Raw genomic sequence first — 15,712 nt, 5'->3', positions numbered from 1 at the left:
GGATCCAAATGATTCCTGCCCAAAGCTGAAGGCGGTGTTGGAAAAGGGACGGAGGGGGTAAAAAACAGCTCTTGATTCCCAGATTCTTCCCCGGAGAGTGTTCAGCTCGGTGCATTTCCTCCCCTCGGTGGTGTGCTGGGCTTACAATTCCCCCTTTGCAAATACCTGTTTCAAAACCTAGGAAGAAGGGAACACACGGTTCCGAGATCTCCCCCTGGCGTCACCCTATACTACCTCTCTTTCGAAAACTGAATCTGGTCCCCTTGCTCCGGCGCGCGGAGACAGTACAGCCCGGAAGCCATCCTCGCGCAGCTGCCACCACCCAGGGTGGAGAACAGCTGGAAGCTTTGGTGTGCGCCCACCGCGCCGCGAGCAACTCTTCTTGGTAATTAGCGCCAGCCAAGGCTCCAAATGTGCCTTATTGCAACCCCTAGCGGGCTCTCAACTCGGCTATAGCTTCTCGCTTTCCTGTCCCTACTCTTGCGGAGGAAAATTACAAACGTGCGTGCACACAAACACATTCACACACGCCCTTCTTTCTTCACTCAAGAAAACCATTAGTAAACGTCCTTCTCCCAAAGAAGGTTCGACTCTTCTCGCTCTTTTTTCTTTACCTAGCGGTTAGCGGTACCCGCTAACACACGCGGGGCTCTCTTCGCTGCTCTGCGCGCCCCCTACCTGCCTACGCGGGGGTGGCGCTGGGGGGAAGGGGGTCTGGAAGTACGCAAGACTCCTGTTTCTCCAGTTGGTGCAGCTCCCCTGGCTCGGCACTTGGTATCTCCCACGGTCTTGCTCTCGCTGGGAAGCCGGGAAGGAGAAGGCGACTGTGGGCGTCGCCGCCGCCCTTCCCGGAACCGGAGTCAACTCCAATAGGGCGCCAACGCCTCCCTCTTCAGTCTCACATCTGGCCCAGGCATGCAGATGTTGGCGGCCAGAGAGTTCCTCCACGCGAGGCACCCCAAGTCCTGAGCATGCCCAGTAGGACTCCCAAGGCTTCCGAAGCGAGTTTCTGGACATGCAGATTCCGCTTTTCCGCTTTTTCTAGGAAGCTGGAAAGGGTGGGAAAGGAGGGATCCAGGGCTTGGGGCAGCGCGCTGGGTTCGCTGGGGTACGTGCCCCGGTGCCCGGCGGGGTGAGGGGCGGAGCTGTTTAGGGAGCCCAGGGACCAGGGCGGCTAGGCTGGGCAGGAGCTGGAACGATGCCCCCCCCCCCCTCCAGGGGGACTTTGTCAGTGCTGAGCTGACACGCCACCGGGAGGCTGCGGGTGGCCGGCCTTGGCGCGCTGGGGTCACACTGTCAGCTGGTGGCAGTCAGTGGTGCTCTCACAGACGGACGCGAGAGAGCTTGCGGGTCACTTACACATGGCACTCACGGGCTTGGCTTTTCTGGAAGGGCGGGGGAGAGGGGAGAAGGAGAGACCCAAACAATTTCTCTCGCTCGATTTTCCTTTCTTCTTCTTATTTATTTATTTATTTAGCCAAAGTTATACTGGCAAGAGACTTCACATTCTTTCTAAGTCAGTCCTGAGGCTTTACAGAGCACAGCAGTGCTCACGCTCCTTTGTGTGTGTTTGTGTGTGTGTGCGTGATGTGCCCGCGTGTTTGTGTATGTCATGACTATGAAACACTGTCCCAGGTTGGTCTTGGGGGTGACAAACACTCCTCTGAACCCCATACATCACCTAACCCTCGGGAAAAAATAATAAAAGCTAGTCGTGAGAGTCCCCTGGCCAGGAACTCAGGGTGGTACGAAATCTAAATTTTGTCGATCCATATTTCCTTCCTCTGCTCCCATCTCCAGCTTTCTCCTTCCCTGTCTCCATCCTCTAACACCCTGATCTTTCTCATCTTGACTTCCTTTCCTCTGCCCGTTACCTGCTCCCTCAGCCCTCCTCCTGCTCCTCCTCCCTCCCCCCATCTCAGCTGCGGCTAAAACCTGGAGTCTTGGGGAAAAGGGGAAAAAAAAAAAAAAAAAACCCTCGGCTGTAGAGCTGTCAAACCGGGCATGCTCAGTAGACAGGGCAGGTTTTTTGGTCTCGAGTAGCGGAGAAACATTTTTTGCACCACCGCTACCAGCCTTAGAGCGCGGCGGCGGCGGCCACGGCAACATCAGCACAGCCATCAGCCGTGCAGACGCCCCGCACCCGGGAGCGCGGCGGGCTCCGGCTTAGCCCGGAGTTCACCTCCGAGTGCCCCGGAGGCTGAGCTCACCCCTTCTGCTTGCACACACACGCACACTCTCTCTTTCACGGACACACACGCGTATACACACACACACACACACACTCTCTCTCTCTCTCTCTCTCTCACACACACACACACACACACACACACACACACACACACACACGACCCCGGGCGCAAGCACCCTCCTGGCAAGGAACGTCCGCTGGCGCGGCAGTAGCCAGGTTCGGTTCCTGCCCCCGGCGGCGGCCGGCTGAGAGCACCGCCGCCGCCAGTCAGAGGAGAGCGATGCGGGGGCCCAAGCGGCAGCTCAAACAGTAATGTGGATTTACAGTCGTTTCCCGCAGGAGCCGGCTGAGACGCCTGAAGTCCCGGGCACCGGCGGCGCCCGGCGGGGCTGAGCACCTGGCGAGGGGGCGGGGGACCGCACCTGGGGACGCCGCCGAAACTTGCGCCTGGACTAGGTAGGTGCGTTTCTCGGGGTCCCCATCTCCTTTCTTCTGGCTCGCGGCCTCCACCCCCAACCTCCCACCCCAAGGACTCGGGCGAACTTCACCCCGAGGCTGCTGGCGACGGATGGCGGCTGCCGGCTGTGAACCGCGGGCTGCGTCCGCTCTGGGAGTCCTGCCCGAGGAAGCAGAACCTTTGCTCCTTCTTCTCTTGGTCTCTGCTGGGCCCGGGGCTCTGGACCACCCGGGGGAGGTGGGAGGTCGGCCTTGTTCGCAGTTCAAGCTTCCAGTGGGCCCTGGGGGCGCCGCCTTCGAGGGCTCGTTGGGCTTTACAGGCTACACTTTTGCCAACCAACTCCTCTGGTTGTGAAAGGCGGGGGCGGGGGGGGCCGCCTCGGCTTTCGCGCAGAGCCGGGGCGCTCTAACAAGTGGACCTGGACGCTGGAGAGGGGAGGTTCGGTCCGAGGAGAGACAGGGGTCGCCTCTCCCCGGCATCCCTCCCACCTGGAGCGTCCGCCTGGGGCTCAGTCACTTAGGTCCCGCTACTGCCTTTCCTTAGAGAGAAGATGCCTAGGGGCTAGGACGCACTTTAGTACCTGTTTGCTTCTGAATTTCCTTTTGAACCCCACGCGGGGAGCCCAGATTCGGAGGTGGGGGGGCACTCTAGAACCTCCTTCTTACCTACGCCGTCTCCGGCCCCACCCGATTCGTCCTCCCTACACCCCAATCTTTGTCAAAAGAGACAGTCATTACGCAGTAGTCGGTGCTCTGGGAGCCGTCGGTGTTGGCTTTAACCACGCGCTCAGCTGCGCGGGTTTGTGTGTTTTTTTGTATTTCATCCTGAGACGTGGTCCCAGGAATCTAGCAGTGTCCAGTACAACTGCGGAGCGCCAAGTACCCTCTGGGCATGGCTGAGGAAACGTAACCTCACTTTCTCCCACTGCACAACGGGCGGATTAAGAATTCAGTTTTAGGGTGCTTTTCCTAGAGGTGGAGAAGGGAGACTTAGCGCGACTTGGTGAGTGGATGTGTTTACAGTCAGGAGTGCATTTAAACATTTCAGCAAACCCAGTGCATCCAGTTGTTTACAATTGCGGAGACAAACGATCTCACTCCACTAGTAGATGTCTCGACATCTATTTCGCCACCAGGAGAGTAGGGGCGGGGGCGAGGGCTGGTTTGCAGCTCGTGCATGCCGTCGGCAGCTTCGGGTTTAGCAGATCTGCATCACTGCTACTGGCGATATGCTAATATGCGTAGGAAAACTCCACATTTTCCATACGAAGCAGTTAGTTGGTCAGGAGCCACCTGAACTTTCCCGTTTATTTATTTATTTATTTATTTTCCTGGAATGTTAATCCCGAGGTGTATTTGAAGTGGCCGGAAGAAATGCAAAAAGAAGTTTCTGGTGCTAGTGAAGGGAAATTAGTAGCCATTCGGTTTCAGAAACCAAAAGGAAACGAAATACCCCAGTGGACTCTAATAGGTACTGTTTGATTAACATTTAATTGATCGCGTTTGTGGTAAGTAAGGGTCACAGACAGATTCCTTGAATTTTAGATAGTTGCTCAATGATTATAACTAACAAACCAGGTACACTATACTGTGAGAGTCAGTCGCAACTCTTAACCTGTTTGGGAAGACATAGCAAATGTCTGCTTTATTATTATCTTTTGGCTGAATATCCTGGCTGAATATCCTGATTCATCTTCCTAGTCCGAAGACATTGGATTTGGAGCATAGGGTACTTAAGTGCTGCCAAGAAAGAGTACAGTCTAAGAAGAAAAGGATTTTTTCTATTAAAAGGAGATCCATAGCTTTACCTTATGCTCCATGATTACCCAGCATTTGTTCGTTTGCTCACCCCCCTCATTGCTCTTTCTATCTGCAGTGTGGAGGAAAATGAATTTTTGTAAGACACAGTATGACCCTTACGGTAAATAAATGGAAAAGCAGAATCCTAGTTTTGCCATTTTGGTCGAAGTTTATAATACTTTTTTGGGTGATATGTTAACTAATTTACTATTGTGAAGTTTTTTTTTTTTTTTTTTTTTTTTTTTTAAGGTAGTTAAAAGCTTTCAAGTATGCCCAGGTAATGTTGGAACTTTTTAATGATAATAAAAGTCACAAGGTACATGTGAAGAGGGGTTCAGGTAATTTCTAAAATGAATCCATGCTTTAAATGTTATTTGAAAGTTTTCAGATTGCCCCCCAGAATGTTTTTGATAAACAGGTGTTTCTGGAAAACAACTCTACAAAAGAAATGTTGACATTCTCATAATAAAATTAATGGAGTCTAGTCCCTAGAACAATGTCAGACACAGTAGAAAATGAGTATTTTTTAATACATGAATTAGTATTTACCATTAGTTCTAGGTCCAGATTATGAACAAAATATACAGTGAGGCTGAAGGAAAGAAGGCTTTGCAGAATCATTGTGCTGTAAGGGTGATTAAGAGAGACTCCAGATACTCAAATATTTAGGAGTGTTAAAAAATAAAATCAGATTATATGTAATCACCGTCTCATTCAAAGGCCTAATTGGAAGTCCAAGTCCGAACACCCTAGAAGTCTCATTGTTTTAATTCAATTATCATATGTGTGAATAACACTGACATAATCATAGTTCCCCTTATAGTCATTGTACCTTTTTGCCTTTAATACAAAGATTCTTGCTGAAGCAGAACAACTCAGCATTTAAGTTTATTTTGTGCAGTATTTCTTTAAATCGTCAAACTGCAAAATATTTTTTTGATATGTTGCCTCTGAACTTTATTTTCCATGACGACCTTAAAAAACATGGAAATGGTAAGAAGGTTCAGTGTTAGTTAACATAACACATTTTTTTTCCATTCTATGTTAGAGATAGCAGTTAGAATCCTTGTAATTTTTGCTTGAAGCTTGCTTTTCCCAGAAGTCCATCACTTTCAGTTTTTAGTTTATCAAGTGCTTAGTATAGATTATGGTTAATAAATCCCCTAAGGTTTCTCAAACTATTTATTTATTTATTTACTCACTTACTTACTGACCTGAGGTCAAAAGAAGACCAGTACTTTGCATACTCATGATTTTTTTTTAATGAAAACGAATTTTTTAATAGTACTCACATATTTGTTCTCTCTTTCTCTCTCTCTCTCTCACACACACACAGACACAGACACACAGACACATGCACACTATCTAAAGAATGCCATGCATCATATATAAAACATGTATAATAATTTTATGAAAATTCTATATATATATTTAAATTCCTGTCAATTTACCTTCAAATGTAGGAATCCATGCATACTTAAAAAAAAAGAAGCTTTCCATCATTTGCCATTTGGCATGAAGGTTTGAACTGGATTACTAGCACAACTACAGGCAGATTAAATCATGAAGAATATTGTAGGAGAGAGTATTTAGCAGTTATGATCAACAGCATATATCCATAGCTGGGAGTGTAGCTGCTTCTGATTATAAAAAATTAAGAAGAATCAAATTTCAAAACTGTTTCCATATACAATAAGTGTTTTAAATCATCTGCAGGTTCTGAGTATTAGATTAAATCGCTATTTTGAATGTAGACTACTATTATTTTTCCTTCCCCTAAAAGGTAAAACATTCTGAATCCTGGCTTAATATGTTATTTCTTTCTGTTATTCAGGCTTAATCTATTATTTCTATTTCTTTCTGTTTTCCATTAATTTTTTTGAAGCCGAGGAAAGTGAATATTAAGTAGAACCAGCTAGAACCGTGCTTAGTTTGATCAGGTGAATGCTAGAAAAGATTTCACACAGCTTTTGATTATTCCTAATAACCTCGATGGTCCAACCATAGGTGTCTTCAGTATGTGGTACTCTGTTATGACAATTATATAATGTAGTTTGCTAGGTGCAAGTTGGTACAATTTAGCAAGACCAACAAAATTCTTACATTTGGAACCCATGAAAAATAAGGCTGAGGAAATTGGAATTTGATGGCATAAAGTGAAAATTATTGTATAACAATATTTATATCAGTCGCACTGTCAACATTTTTGTACACAATCAAGCAAACTAGTTTTAATTGGAGATGGTAAATATTTTTACAGTTGATGTTGGATTCCTAATATTTAAAAAGTAATAATTTAGAGTCTGATAAATAAAGCCTGTTAAATTCTTATGTAACTTTAGGACTCATTTCTAGACCTGGAAGTATAATCTTGGATAATTTACAATTTTTTAAAAAATATGACTTTTACTTCCTGTCCAAGCCTCCACATTAGGTAAACAATAGCATATGGTGAAACATGCATATATGCCAACTAACCACTACCTCTTGGATGATGTTTTCAGTGTGATGTAATGATTCTGAAATATTGGGTTCTCCATTCCCACTCTACTCTAACTGTATGAGTGGAGAAGCTAATTGAAAAATGAACATAGGAAAATGTGTTAAATGGTCTCTTTTCATATTAGTGGATCACCCCCTGTGAAGCTCTTACTCTTAGCCTTCATATCTGTGTTTATGGTAGGTATGGGCCAAGATTAGTATTTTTTTCTGGGTGCTTATGAAAGGTCTCTATGGCTCTATCTCAAATATGTAAGTGAGAAGTTCATCAACCATCCAGCTGTTTGGGGTAATACAGACAAACATCAGGTTTGTTGAGAGAATTTCTTACTTAGTTTCTAGAAGTTTGGAGTCATTTAACAGCCTGATGAATCTTAATATTTTTGTCAAAAAGAGAAAGAAAAACGAAAACACTTTAACATAATGTAAACTACATTAAACACTCTTGGATTACTATAAAATACATAATAAACTGTATGCCATCCTGAATCTACAGCCTTCAATGAAATGCATAAGGAGATGTTTGCATCCCTTAGCAATTACAAAAACAGAAACACACTGGCTTTTTCAACAAGCCAGGATATTAAAAACTTTAACTTCGATTCTGCCTACCCCCACCACCCCCGCTACTGATTCATCGGTTTAAAGAAATCAACTTAAAGAGTTTGATATGTTGGCTTCTTACAATTTTCTGCACCTCATTTTCCACCGATTCTTCTACTGCCATGGAAACTAGACGGACAGACAGCTGGGAGTCACTAATTCAGGATGGGAACCTGCTTGTTAATTTAATTTCATGCCAGCCTGTTGGTCTCTGAAAGTAACCATAAAAGGCTGAGGAATTGAATTTGTGAGCAATAAATGATTAAGCAGAACAAAAAATCAGTGCCATCTCTGTCATTTTCCCGAAGATCTACTGCTTACCCTCTCTGTCCCCTACTCACGCAGTTCTTTAAAAATAATCACAGAAATAGAGGTTTGATTCGTGCATTCCTGTTGGTATTTATGTGTGCTGCAGAGCGTTTTTGTTCTATGAGGACATTCGCAGCTGTAAAATAGTTTCGTAATAGCTATTATATTGAAAAAATATGTTCATTCAAATTATGATTTTGTAGACTTTGAAGAAGCCTAGTTAGTGATCATAGTAAAGTTAAATATAAATGATGCTTGACTTTTCCAGTAGGATTGGTTATTTTTCCTTTCCAAATATAAAAACAATTTTATTAAAATATCTATGACCCACTTGTTTTTTTATTACAGTGACAAAATGGATTTGAAAACATTTATTTGAAATCTGTAAAACACTCATTTTACCCGTCACCATAAAGCATGCTGATTGTTTTAATTTTAATTGACTAAGTTGTCAGTTGATAAGTAGTCAACAATGAGGAAATTGCCTTTTAATGTTTCTCATATTCTGTTGTAACATTTTTGTGGCTGATTATGACTTACAAAATTGAATTTTGGAATCACAAACTCTAATATGAGCTGAATTGCAATCCATGTTAAGCCTTTTGCAATATTATCGGCTATGGGTCCTGATAAACTAATATTTTTTCTTGTGAGTTTATGGCTGTAAACAAATTTCTATATTATGGCTAAGAAAGAGTGATTCCCAAAAAGGATTTTGATGATGAAAAAAGAATGAAGATACATATTTCTATGTCAACAGGTATTTTTGTTTTAAAGTGACTAGAATTTCAAAACATAAATATCTCAGACAGAATTATTAACGACAGAATGAAGTAGTGATTTAAAAGTTTAGGAAAAACAATATTTACATTTTTACATTTTAGGGAATATTGATGATATTGGTATCCAGTTGTTGGGTATTGAATTTGTTAATTGGTTTACTTCTGTTACTTGAGCCATACTGGTGTGATATGAAAATATCTGAGTAAAACATGAAAAATTCAGTCAATCATCATTGTTGAACATGGAGATTCCCTACTATCTGTCTGTGCCCTATCTTCTGTGTCACATCGATTTCCTCTAGCCTTTCAGCAGATGCATGACATCTGGATGTACGACGCAAAATAACAGACAATCATCTGGATGGTTCCAAATATCTGATCAATGAATTTTGGCTATTCATCCAAATGATGTTCTTGTGTTATAACCTCAGTTTCCCTTTCAAAATTACTGTATATTTACTTTTCAGTTGTTCTCCTATTTAGTAGAAAGGTACTGTGAATATTCAGGATGCTGATGCAGCTGTATATATGAAACTTTCAGTAGAATCCCTTTATGGTTATATCAAAGGAAATCCATTTTCATTTTAATGTTAAGAATCACAGTTTAATGTTTTTAGCTGCCTGTATGAATGAGGATTTTTAAAGCAGCCAAAATAAAAGTACATTACATACTTCAGGGAAAATCTGTTCACTGGCTAAGGTCAAGGAGAAAATTTCCCAGTTGGATGATTTTGCGTAATTGGTGGATTGTAAGTGTTTATATTACTTCTCGTGCCTCTCTATGGTTTAGACACCTGTCAAAGAGAAGGTGCCAGATTAGATGGTCAATTGGTTTATTAGATATTATAATCCCTGTGTCACAGCTGTATATGGACATTTTAAGAAAACTCTTCAGTTGTTCAGAGAAATTAGAAAAAGATACTGCAGATGGCCTATCTCAATAATCCAGGGTTTTTCAGGTACGTTTAAAATTAAATGTCCTAAGAGATGATTAATTCAGGAAAGTTATTGATAATGAACTCCTCTTATGCTACACATCCTTTGCACCTATGATGATGCCTTATTAAAGGTGTCTCAATCTTGGTAATTACCACCTGTGTTTAAATATAGAGGTGTATAAATACACTACAACCACAGGGTGACTGGAAGCCTTCTAAATCTGAAATGTTCCTAGCTAACTCGATTCCTATCAACAAAGTGTTTCTGATCAACATTTTGAATTTATACTCTGTGCATTACCCCCCTTTAGCATTAGTGATTTTCTTTTTTTAAAGCTGCTCTGCTTAATTGCAAGCATTTGAGTGATGTTGTCGTGTGATCTCCTGCTCTATTAACTAGCCCCAAAATATGTTTGTGCTTATGTGTGTGGGGAAGGAGTTTTTTTCTAAAGGAATATTTATTAAAAAGTATACATACATTTTTGACATGCATTTTACAAACATCATTTACAGAAACATAAATCACTTATTTGCTTACTCTATGCTTGAAATGAATATATTTTTGTGATTGTGAATCATTATATGTTTAGAGCTTTAAGCAATGTAGGGAAGCATTGACATCATTGCTATGCAAGTCAAATGAGAAACTGCTTTTGGAAAGATAGTATTAATTTCACTAATGAGATTTAATGACCTCTAAGGGAAAACGCTGTGCAGTTGATTGGCCAATTGATACCTATTGCTTAGATTTGAGAAGACTCTTGTACCTTGAGAAAACAATAAAATCACTTTCATTTCTTCCCCCTTCCCTTTGTTTCTCTTTTCTTTCTTTCTTTCCTTCCAAGAATTGAGGTAGTGTATAGGTTTATGAGAAAGGAAATGCTGGGACATTCACTAAAGTGTTGGTAGTGCTTAACCTCTTTATTCTTTTTCTAAATCCGACCATTCCTTTATGCATATCCTAGCGAATTATAAGTGTAATGTGAAATATTATTCTTTATATTGGTTTTGGCTCATACATTCTTTCAATGATCTTGGGTAGAAGCTAAAATAATACACTGATTTCCTGGGATGTTATCTTTTATTACAGATTTACTCTGTGCACATATCCATACATTGTTGGTGCATTTGTGATTTGTCTTTCATGTTTAGTGTAATAAAATGTCAACCCTTAGGTGTGACACCATTTATTTTTGGTTTCAAACCCATGAAGTGTTAACACAAGGGTGCTACATTTTTTCCCATTGTTTTGTTCTTTTCTCGCATTTGAGATATTGCCTTGATGAAACATTGGACAACTTGTAAAAGTGAGGCAATTTTAATGTAAACAATTAGAATTCAGTGCAATGGAAATATTTTAAGGGTAATGCAACACAGAATAGAGAAAATTTCAACAATATATTTCTGTAAAACATGGGATAAAACATGTTTAAGGAAATGTTTAAAACAGCAATAGATGTAGTGAGAGAACTCTGGTCCCAGATATTTAGCAAAATACTTGAGACTTCTTTGTTGTTGAAAAAGCAGAAAAAGAATCAACTTTACACAGAGTTCTGGGACAATGTGTGTTGAAGTCCCAAGTCTTTTCCATGAAGACTTCAGTATTACACAGGTTTGATTGTACATCATATTTTTTTTTAGAGAGAAAGAGAGCAAAAGAGAGCTAGTGAGCGAGAGAACAGGGGAGGGACAAAGGGAGGGGAGAGAGAGACTCAAGTAGGTTCCACCCCCAGCAAGGAGCGTTACATGGGGCTAGATATCATGACCCTGATATCATGACCTGAGCCAAAATCAAGAGTCAGACGCTTAAGCAACTGAGCCACCCAGGCACCCCTGATTATACATCATAAAATAATCTTCATGAAGAAAAAACACCATATGTTCATTTTCTCATTCATTCATTTGCCAAAACTTTTTAAAAGTGCCTGTGTTTACCCAGTGATACAAAGACACTTTAAAAACTTACCATCTAAGGGTGCCTGGGGGGCTCAGTCCGTTAAGTGCCGACTTCCGCTCAGGTCATGATGTCACAGTTTGTGGGTTTGAGCCCCACGTCAGGCTCTGTGCTGACAGCTCAGAGCCTAGAGCCTGCTTCAAATTCTGTGTCTCCCTCTCTCTGCCCCTCCCTGCTCATGCTTTGTCTCTTTCTCAAAAATAAACATTAAAAAAATTAAAAAAAAACTTAATGGAGGAGACAGACATACAAGCATATTGTTATATAACAAGTCCTCTAGAAGAGGAATAATTAGAATACTCTGGAAGCTCAAAGGTATATACAGTTTTACAAAAGATGTATCATGAATTGGCTTTTAAAGAACAGCTAGGAATGTTTTAGTCAGAGAACAGGGGAACCACATTCTACATGGAAAGGATTGCAAGAGTGCACGAGGCTAAATTAGAGGCTAAATTAGCAATGGAGAATACCAACCCAGGATAATAGAGTTTCATTTTATTTCCTATCCAGGTGGGGGAAGATATTTTATATATTTCCTTGTGCCTGACACACAGAAGATGCTTAGTATATATTTGTTGAGTGAATGAATGTATTAAGATTTCCCTGTCTGGAGAGTTAAACTGGAAAATGGTGGTTTTTCTGCTGTTTATCCAAAATGATGCAATTTAGTATGTTGTAGCAGAGTCTACTGAACTAATGAGGGACCTTAGGGGCAGGCATATGGGTGGCTCAGTCGGTTGGGCATCTGACTCTTTATTTCGGCTTGCGTCATGATCTCACAGATTGTGAAATTGAGCCCTGAGTTCGGCTCTGTGCTGACAATGCAGAGCCTGCTTGGGATTCTGTCTCTTCCTCTCTCTCTGCCCCTCCCCCTGCTCATGCATGTTTTCTCTCTCTCTCTCTCTGTCTCTCTCTCTCTCACTCTCTCTGTCGCAGTAAATGAACTTTAGATGAGGGGCTTTAAAATGGTGGGGACAAGTCACCAACTTTGGGTTTTAGGAAGATGACATCTGTATGGAGAATGGATTGAAATCAATTAAGAGTAGTAGTAGTGAGACATTGAGAGACTGTGTTGCAACTGAGAAATTATGAGGATATGCACCAAAAACAGTGGCAGATGGAGGTGGGGCAAGGAATTCGAGAACCACTCATAAGGTAGCCTTAGGAGGACTTGGAAAATGAAAACATGTAGAGGGTGACGGAGAGGGAGGAGTGACTCTGAGACTTTGGCTTGGGAAATTAGGTAATGCTATTAAGCAGTACAGGGAAAATAGAAGAAAAAGTCTGTTTTGGTGGGGATAATGAGGTCAAGTTTGGATTTATTTAATGTAAGACGCCATCCAGACATCCAGATGGGGATGGTTTGTAACGGATGGAAATCCAGATCTGAAGATGAGGTCTGGAGGTAGATATTTGTGTGTCATCGGTCAATGTAGTAGTTGAAATCATAGGAATAGGTTGGGGGAGTTCACCTAAGGAGTGTATATGGGGTAAGAAGAGATGCAAGGATGAAATCCTGAGAAACTCTGGAGAAACTCTGGACTTTAAGAGGTTGGCAAAGTAAGAGAAGCCTTCAATGGAAAGCAAGTCAGATTAAGGTCAGAGAGGTAAGAGGCAAACCAGAAAATAATGAAATAGAAGCTAAGGAAGGAAAGGATTTTATGAATGCTATCTGAACAAAGGCCTGAACAGATTATTCATACAGTGGTCAATAAATGTGAAAAAAAAGCTCCATCTTCAATGATCAAAATAAATGCAAGTTAGAAACAATAAAAACAAGGACTTTTTTGGTCGGTTCTATAAGATACTGCTCAGTGCACTTGTTCAAGCTCCACACCTTAGAGTCCTTCTTGATTCATCTTTTTTTACACCTAACATCCAGCCAATTAACAAATGTTGTTGACTGTACCTTCAGACTGTATCTTGTCTGAAACATTTTATCTTCATCAACACCTTAGACCAAACCACCATCATCTTTCACCTAGAATACTGAAATAACTCCTAAGTGTGCCCCTACACACATTTTTGCCCCTCTATAGTTTTCTACACAGCAACCAGGGTGATCCTTTTAAAACATAAATAAGATCTTGTGATTTTCCTTCTCTTTGCCCTCCAATGGCTGCCTTCTTCTTACACTTAAAACAAAAATTTGAAAAATAATTTTAAATCTTTGCTATGGCCTTCAAGGCCCTGTGTGATTTGGTCTGTTTTTGGGTCTTGCATCTTACTGTTTTCCCCACCAAACCTTGGTCATAACACTCTAGCCACGCTGTCCTCCATTTTGTTTCTTAGACATGCCATGCATTTTTTGTCTCTCAGGGTCTTTGCACTTACCATTTCCTCTGCCTGAAATGAATTTGCTCCAAGATTTCTATAAGCTTACTTTCCCACTTTATTCAGATCTTTGATCAAATATTCCTTAATCATAGAGGCCTTCCTTGGCCATCCTCTGTAATGAGTCCAGTCATGATTCTTCATTTCCTGTGCCTTTTTCCATTTCTATTTTTCCTCATATTACTCACCACTACCTGGTACCACACTGTGTTTTTATGTATTTATAATTTGTCAAATGTACTAGCATATTAGCTCTATGAGGGCATGGACTTTGTGTCTGTGTTGTTCACTAATGCATCCATATCACTTCGCACAGTATCTGGTACATAGTAGGTGTTTAATAAGTATTGGGTGAATACATGAATGAATATAAGGACATGATGAAATGTTCATTGGTATAGATTTGGCAGTTTGCAGCAAAAGCCTTAAAAATGCTCATACCCATTTGACCCAGTAATTCTACTTCTGGGAATTTGTCCTAAAGAAGTAATGCAAAGTGCAGGAAAAGCTGTATTGGCAAGGATTTTCACCAGAAATTTTAATAGTGGAAAAAATGAAGGAACCTAAATATTCAACAAGGGAATTGCTAAGTGATTTGTGGTACATCCAGACAATGTAATATTTTATGGCCATTAAAGATGATGTTTACAAATATTTTATGATAAAAAGAAAACATTTATGTTATGCTATCAAGTAATAAAGCAGGATACAAAAATATATTTACCCAGTATGTAAGAAAGAAAAAAAAAAGACTGGAAAACGATGCACAAAAGTGCTAAAAGTGATTATTTCTGTTTGGAGGAGGTAGTATTAAGTGATTTTTTTTCTTTTATACCTTCTGCATTTTCCAGATTTTCTACAATAAATCTGTATAACTTTAACTGCAGAAGAATACACTTAGAAAACAAAGAAACAAGAAACACCAAAATAAATACTGCCACCTTAGAAGTGAAGTTTCAGTAATAAATAAGAGAGGGTAAACCTGTTATCCTTGAGAGATGGTGCTAGAGGGAGAGGAATATACAGATGTGACTGGGGTAGTATTGTCTCTCTCCTTTGTTTTGAAGAGATCTACAGACAGGGAAAATGATTGAGATCCACTGATCCAATCTAGTCTTTAGTCATTGGAGAGCCAAGGAGGGCTGAGTTTATCCTGTCGGGATTTGAACAGGATGTTCAAGGGAGATTAGGCAAGTTAAGACTTCTTCACATTGCTGTGGAAAGCACTAGCAATTTGCTTCATGTAAAACAGGTGTGATTACTCACTGTATTTCTTCATGTCATGTAGTAAAAACAATTAAGTGAAGTTAGACTATAGATTACTTGGCTATTCAGCCACAGTCACCTCTAATGGAAAAGAAGAAAAATAGCATTGACAAGTTTTGGCAGGTCTCATCATTAGAAAGGCCCATATTGCCAGAAAAAAAAAGAAGCTGCAGCCAATAACGTAAACCTCGAAGTTCTCTAGGCCCTGAGGAAGAAAGTGACAATACAGAGTGTTGTGGCATTAATTGTCTGAGAGCACTGATCATTGTAATGGGGAAACTGTCTCTGTTATTAACACAATTATTTTCTGCAAGGTCTTTGAGTAAACGTCCCATTAGAAAAATAGCATTAGGGCTTTCAAAGTATGTGTAGCAATATGTAAAGATAAACTCATTAGTAAAATAAAGTGTGACCTATATGCAGCCCAAAGTCCCTTGAAAATAGAAAGTGCTAATAAGTTGTTATAGTTATACTTAGTATATAATTAACTATTGAAAATAAGTAAAAAATGGCCCATTTCCTAAACAAATAGAAATTATACCTTTAAAATTTATCTGCAGAACATATCTATCCACACACA

General features: G+C 41.0%; 1 protein-coding gene across 2 annotated transcripts in view; it reads left to right on the top strand.

Annotated features, from left to right (window-relative positions):
- The first annotated feature begins 2,024 nt into the window (after positions 1 to 2,024).
- The window catches only part of TENM1 (teneurin transmembrane protein 1), a 783,454-nt gene continuing 769,766 nt past the window's right edge, over positions 2,025 to 15,712 (top strand). The window contains exon 1 of one of the 2 annotated variants that reach the window (XM_045472379.1): positions 2,025 to 2,647. The gene's annotated coding sequence lies outside the window, so the exon portion shown is untranslated. The remainder of the gene's footprint in view (positions 2,648 to 15,712) is intronic. The other variant, XM_045472378.1, reaches the window with a different exon arrangement.

This window comes from Leopardus geoffroyi, chromosome X (assembly GCF_018350155.1).
Source record: "Leopardus geoffroyi isolate Oge1 chromosome X, O.geoffroyi_Oge1_pat1.0, whole genome shotgun sequence".
Lineage (NCBI taxonomy): Eukaryota > Metazoa > Chordata > Mammalia > Carnivora > Felidae > Leopardus > Leopardus geoffroyi.
The sequence above is the reverse complement of the archived record's forward strand: the minus strand, read 5'-3'. Positions and strand labels throughout refer to the sequence as shown.